Source organism: Mustela putorius, unplaced genomic scaffold (assembly GCF_011764305.1).
Source record: "Mustela putorius furo isolate JIRA1106 unplaced genomic scaffold, ASM1176430v1.1 tig00003845_pilon_pilon_pilon, whole genome shotgun sequence".
NCBI classification, from domain to species: domain Eukaryota; kingdom Metazoa; phylum Chordata; class Mammalia; order Carnivora; family Mustelidae; genus Mustela; species Mustela putorius.
Window position 1 is genome coordinate 89,562,254 of NW_025421998.1, and position 6,237 is coordinate 89,568,490.

The following is a 6,237-nucleotide window of genomic DNA, read 5'->3' on the forward strand; positions in this document are numbered from 1 at the left end:
TGCCCTGTCTGTCTCTTCTGAGTACATCATGGACACTGGGCATTTCCATGGGATTTTTTTTTTTGAAATCTCACCTGGTAGGACCTTCCAGTGGCAACACTTTTGCTGGTCTTGTCCACTTGGTTCACTCTCAAACTCCCTCTACCCACCCCACTACTGCTCTGCCTCTTACTTCTAGGGCCCTCTTTTCCCAGGCCGAGTTTTCCTGAGCCGGATTTGTCTGTTTGGTCTCCAGGAGCGAACTTCCTCCTTAGATCCGGGCTTCTGCCTGCTGACATGGTCCTGGTTTGACTCTCTCAGGCATAAGCTAGACCCCAGTCCCTCCAGTCCCCCAGCTCCAGGGGACACACATTAATGTCTCCAAGGGGTTCTATGAAAGCTCTCTCACTGGGCTTGAGGAGAAGGCAGACATGCCCTTCATCCTTCTCTCCTTGAGGGATGAGAACCATAGCTTTCTACCGGCCCTGCTCGAAAATCCTTGCAATTCCCCCTCCTCTGACTCTTTTTATCCTCCATGTGAGCGAGGGAATTTCAAAGTCAAAACACCGGTTCTTGCTTATCTCGCTTTGAGATTTTGCATTGGGTCTAGTGCAGACCTTGGAATATAATCTTTATTCTATCTCGGCACTTCGGTCCCAACCTCCAATTTACTGTTTTGTTATGTACAAATGGCGATGGGCCAGGGCTTCAACAGAGGACTCAGGACCCTGAGATCAGGAGCTGAAGACAAGGAGAGCAGTTGATAGAGTTGGGGTTCAAAGCCTTGCTGGGGAAAGGGTCTGGGGGGCGGAAAGGAGCAGACAGGAGGGACAGGAGAGGGCAGTTCTTAGATGGGAGGAGACAGGCAAGGAATCAATGGGGCTTCCAGTCAATGATTTCTAGTTGCTCCATGAAATAGGAGGCCAGAGGTTTATTGAAGGACAGAGAAGAGGAAAAACCATGATTGAAGTGGTCTGAATCATTTGTGTGATTCCCTCAGGACTTCTGAGGGAATTTCCAGGCCAGCTTAAAGTTATAACCCCCCCTGCTGGCTCAGGAGGCTGCCAGGGCCAATGAGCTCCTCTTCCCTCTGGGTAAGTGGAGGTTAATACGCCCTGGGCTGGCACCATTGGGAGAGGAGAGATGACAGAGTACACACACCAAAGAGAGTACAGATCACAGGACAAAGGGGCGCCAGAAAAGCCCAAAGATAGTCAGACTCCCTGGTTTAGAGAGGAAACTTTTTATCTTTGCAAATAGACTCACAGCTCAGGATTGGATGTCCTGAGTCACAGAAGCCCCAGCTGTCCACTAACCAGCACCCCGCTGAATCCGACAGCTCAGAAGAGGACGAGGATATGAAAGACCAGCCCTAATGTGGTCGGCAATTACCGACGGGTTTTGGGAACTGGTGGGAGGGAAGAATGAAGTTCTTTGGGCTCATTCAGACTCTGAATCCACAGTCTCAAAACCCCTGACAAAACTCGATTTTGTTTCAGAGCAATGCGTTGATGTCTGGGATCGACAGTGAAACGTTGTGATGTCTCACTTTTATCTCTGCGGACGGGTGAGGATGATGGCGACTTGGTTAAGTTGGTGTGCTGGACGGCCCAACATGGATCTACGGCTCCTTCAACTGTAGGAGGTAAAATGGTAAGAACTGAAACTATTATTTTGGTGGGAATTCAAGGCCTGGGAAGAGAGAAAAGAAATAGAAAAACGAAGCTTAAGCAATTCTCTCAGGGATGCCTGGGTGGCTCGGTGGGCTAAGTGTTTGCCTTTGGCTCAGGTCATGATCTCAGGGTCCTGGGATCGAGTCTCTGCTCGGCAGGGAGCCTGCTTCTCTCTTTTTCCCCTCTCTCGCTCTCAAATAAATAAAATCTTTAAAAATATATATGGCCAAGTAAAGACCATTACAAAACAACACAACTGTGTTCCTGTTGAGGCAGTGCATAGATGAAGTTTACTTTTACCAGAAAAGAATAGTAGTTAGTTTGTCCCTGTTTTTAAGCAGGCACTCCTGCTTGGCATTTCCTTTTTTTTTTCCCCCCTCAAGATTTTATTTACTTATCTGACAGAGAGTGAGCGAGAGAGAGAGAGTGCACAAGTAGGCAGAATGACAGGCAGAGGGAGAGGGAGAAACAGACTCCCCACTGAGCAGGGAGCCTGATGCGGGACTCGATCCCAGGACCCTGGGATCATGACCTGAGCTGAAGGCAGACACTTAACGACTGCACCCCCTGCTTGGCATTTCCTAAAAAATAAAAAATAAAAAAAACAAAAAAAACCCAGGACAAACTACTATGGTTACGTGATAAGCTGGTCTTATTAATAATGGTTTTTAAAATGGTGCTTCAGCCGAGGATGGTGAGTCACTTGAAATTGTCCCCAGTGATTTTCGGGAGACTATGCTGGACTAGCTGTGGGGCCACTGGGAAGTCATATGGAATGTGTGTGAAAACACAAATGAACTTCTAGAGAGAAACTTTGCTGTTTCTTCCGACCTCCCTGGCCTAAACTTGCCACATTGGAGAAACAGGTGGGATGGGTCCATGTCACTGAGTGTGCGTGTGTGTGTGTGTGTGTGTGTGATCTACACACTCTCTGAACGGGATCAAAATCTTTAGTCCCAACAAAGCAAAATGTGTCCTCGTGATTGTTAAAAGCGTCTCCACCCACAAGGGCGACACCTTACAGACAGTGGAAATAAAGGAAGGACACAGATTTCCTCAGTAAGACTCAGAACTTTTGATTGCAATCCAGTGAAAATCTCCAAGGCTAATTATTGCCTGGGTTTTATTCAGCCGCAAAGCTTCTGACGTCTGCCGGCTGGAGTGCGAGGTGCTCCATTTTAATGTTGCAAAACCTCCTAAATACTCACAAAGGCAACTGTTTATCTCAATCTTCACTTAAAACACCTGCTTACTGATCCTTGATGATGTGTTTTGAGGCTTGTGATTGAGCGTCTAACACCTGGCTGATTAGGCTGATGTTTGATCATGTTTTGAAATGTAATTTTACTATTTAGCGCGCACATCCATGCTGCAAAGCATTAAGTGGATTGGTTGTCCCCAAGCTCTTATTGTTGTTTTGAAAAAATAACCATTACAGAATAATAGCTTGTTTTCACTGAAAGGGAAATGAACTTGGCAATTCCTACTCGATGATGCAGCACTGTTCCTGAAGACCGTGGGTTTCCAAGTGTGCTACAAGGAACACCTCTCTTGGCCTCCTACCCTAGACCCTCTGGCTCCGGGGGTGGGGCCTGTGGGTTGACATTTTGAACGAAGAAACGCTACTTTGAGAGAAGGCAACTTTCCACTGGATCCTGAAGGACCATGGGTCGCTTTTCTGGGTAGAAACTTCCGGTTCCTGTCTGTGAAGGCGGTCTGAATGGAGAGTCCTGAGGCTTCCGTTATTCTGTGGGGGAACGTGGAACATGAGTGAGACGCACGTCATTGCCTACTGGGCCCTGAGACCCTGCACGTGGGGCTGAGAAGTCAGGCTAAGTGTGTGACCAAGGCCATGGTAGGGGCCCACTTTCCCCCTCGTTTTACAAATGAGACCATTAGGACCCTGGAGGGTGACTGAAGGTCACTAGGGGCACTTGGGTGGCTGAGTCAGTTAAGCATCTGTCTTTTGCTCATGTCATGGTCGTCCTGGCATTGGGCTGTGATGAGTGCCCTGCTCAGGGGAGAGTCTGAGTCTCCCTCTCCCTTTGCCCCTCCCGCTGATCGCTCACAAAGAAGGAAAGAGAGAAAATCTTAAAAAAAAAAAAAAAAAAAAGATTTGAAACTAGAACCCAGGTTTTAGTCCCTGCTTGTCCCTGTTCTCAGGTCACCAAAGTGCGAACTCTTGGAGAGGCCAGGCCCCTCCAGGCCTCTTCCCGAGCCTGCTCCCAGCTCGGGGCCCAGGGGGCTGACCTGCTTAGACTGCAACCAACGGCTCCCTGCCCCCTGGCTTCTGGCTGGACGTGGCCATCAGGAAGCACTGGTGGGAGTCAGGGAGAAGAGAGGCCCGTTGGGGTGGACACTGTGGTTGGCTCACCTGAGGGACCACGTGGGTGCAGGACAGGAACAGCTCCCCATGCTAGGACCACGTGGGGCCAGGCAGACTGTGGAATGTGACTTTAGAAGGTGACTTAAACAAAACTCAAGGGAGCTCAGGACAGTGGTTAAGACCCATCGAAGAGTAGCTACTCTTGCTGTTTTAAAAATAGCCACACACTTTATTATTTATTTGGTTAGAAAAATGAGAGGGTGGGGGATGGGTGAAACAGGCGCAGGGGATTAAGAACACTTGAGTGATTACACAATTGTTGAATCACTATGTTGTACGCTTGCAACTGATGCTGTGTTAATTATCTGGGAAGTAAAATTAAAAAATAATTTTAAAAAAGGGATCATCCATGATATAAAATTAAAATGTGCTGTAGGGTTAAGTCTTTCACCACTCAGCCTCTGTCCATTCACTTCTTCAGTGGCAAACTGTGCCCAGGTTCTTTGTGTATCCTTCCAAAGATGTTTTATGCTCCTTTAAACGTATAAATAATTATTTAAAACAGCCAGATGGTAGCATCTGGTGCGCCTCCCTCTTTTTTTTAAATTAACAGCATTATTTCAGATCGTTCAACAGGTGATAAGTCGCCCTATCCTTTTTAGTGGTTGTATAGTATTCCTCTACCTGGATTTACTGTCATTTATACATTTAGCAGCCCACCTGTTAAGAGACTCTGTGTTTGTTTCTAACCTGATATCATTATTCACTGAAACCGTGTTGCAATGCATATCCTGAGTGTCCGGCTCAACGAGAACGTGCCAAACCCCCGAGAGTCACTGTCAAAAACACTTCCGTAGAGGCTGTATGGATTTACGCTTCTATCAACAGGACAGAAAAGTGCCTGGGTCCCCACAGCACCGCCAGAATCACCCTCTCCATTTCAGTTACGGTCAAGGTTTGGCTAAGCAAATCCTAATCTTTGTGGGTAAAGCAGATCCTCTCCCATTTTACTTCCTAACTGGTCTCTTCCCCGCGATCTGGCAAAACTCTCCTCCAGCCAGAGCCATTTCCTGCCTTCCTTGCGGCTTTTGCTGGGTCAGCTCGTTAGCTTTAATTGTCTTCAAAATCATCTCCAGCTGCGTCATTCTTCTGGACCTGCAGAGTTACGGGAAATGCTGTCAAAACTGAGGGTGTGTCTGCACGGAGAGAGCAAGGTCTGTGCAACCAGTAGCCAAAGTTGGCAACTGGAGAATAAATCTTTTTTTTTTTTTTTTGGTTTGAAAATAGGTCAGATCTGAAAAGGCATGGAGGAGCTGGAAGCTTCATGCCAGGGCAGCCAGAACCCAGACTCCATCCTTTGAACATCCAGGATTTCTTACGAACGGACACAAAGAACATCTCTGATTTCCTGATCCCAGTATTTATTATTCCGCTTCCCTACCGCCCATCTCCTGATATTCTGCCTATGTGGAGAAACAGATGTAGACAGGGGTCTCTCTGGGTCTGCTTCAGCAAGGGGTGTGTTGGAGTCGGCTTATACCAGCGTTCGAAGGCTGAATAGGTTTTCAGGAATTTAGTGAGCTGGTTGTTAACTATAGCCATTATTGAGAATTATATGAATTTAAAAATCATATCTTTACTAAAAACAAAGGTAATAAATATTCAAAACACATCTCTGCCTAATTATGACAGCACATCTTATTCATGCCTTCAAGTTTTTTACATCAATTGTTACCTGTATCGTGGAAATACTACATAATGGTGAGCGACTGGCCATCTCTTCTCAGCTCAGTGGTTTGTGATAGCCCTTGGTTGCCTGACATTGACTATGATGGCAGTATTTACACGAAGGATAAATCTGTGCTTGATTTATTATATTCTAGACCGAAAGTAAAGGAGAAAATATTAATAATGCACATTAGACTTTAAAGTCTGTCATGACCAGAGCTGAAGGAGAGTGAGGTCTTAATTCAATGAACATAATTTGTATAAAAGTGACTAAATCGGTACATTTCATCCTATATATACATTTATTGGAAGGAGACTTAGCAGCCTGATGTGTGACTCTATTTGTCAGGTCGTGGTGGAATCATGGCCATGATTTGACTGTGAATACAAGGGCTCTGCAAAAATTCACTATGGAATCTGCAGTAAGGACTGTGGGGTATTTCCTTACAATCTAGAAACTGGGTATTGTAAATGCACGCTCTATCAGCAAAGTCTACAGTATCCTTATACACGCCCGTTTGTCCGTTTTTT

At 46.3% G+C, this 6,237-nt stretch overlaps 1 long non-coding RNA gene across 1 annotated transcript; it reads left to right on the forward strand.

Moving 5' to 3' along the window:
• The first annotated feature begins 1,129 nt into the window (after positions 1-1,129).
• Positions 1,130-5,644, forward strand: LOC106004403. The gene is made up of 3 exons (XR_006601420.1): positions 1,130-1,359; positions 1,479-1,632; positions 5,266-5,644. It is a non-coding gene; the product is annotated as an uncharacterized LOC106004403 (long non-coding RNA).
• The last annotated feature ends 593 nt before the right edge of the window (positions 5,645-6,237 follow it).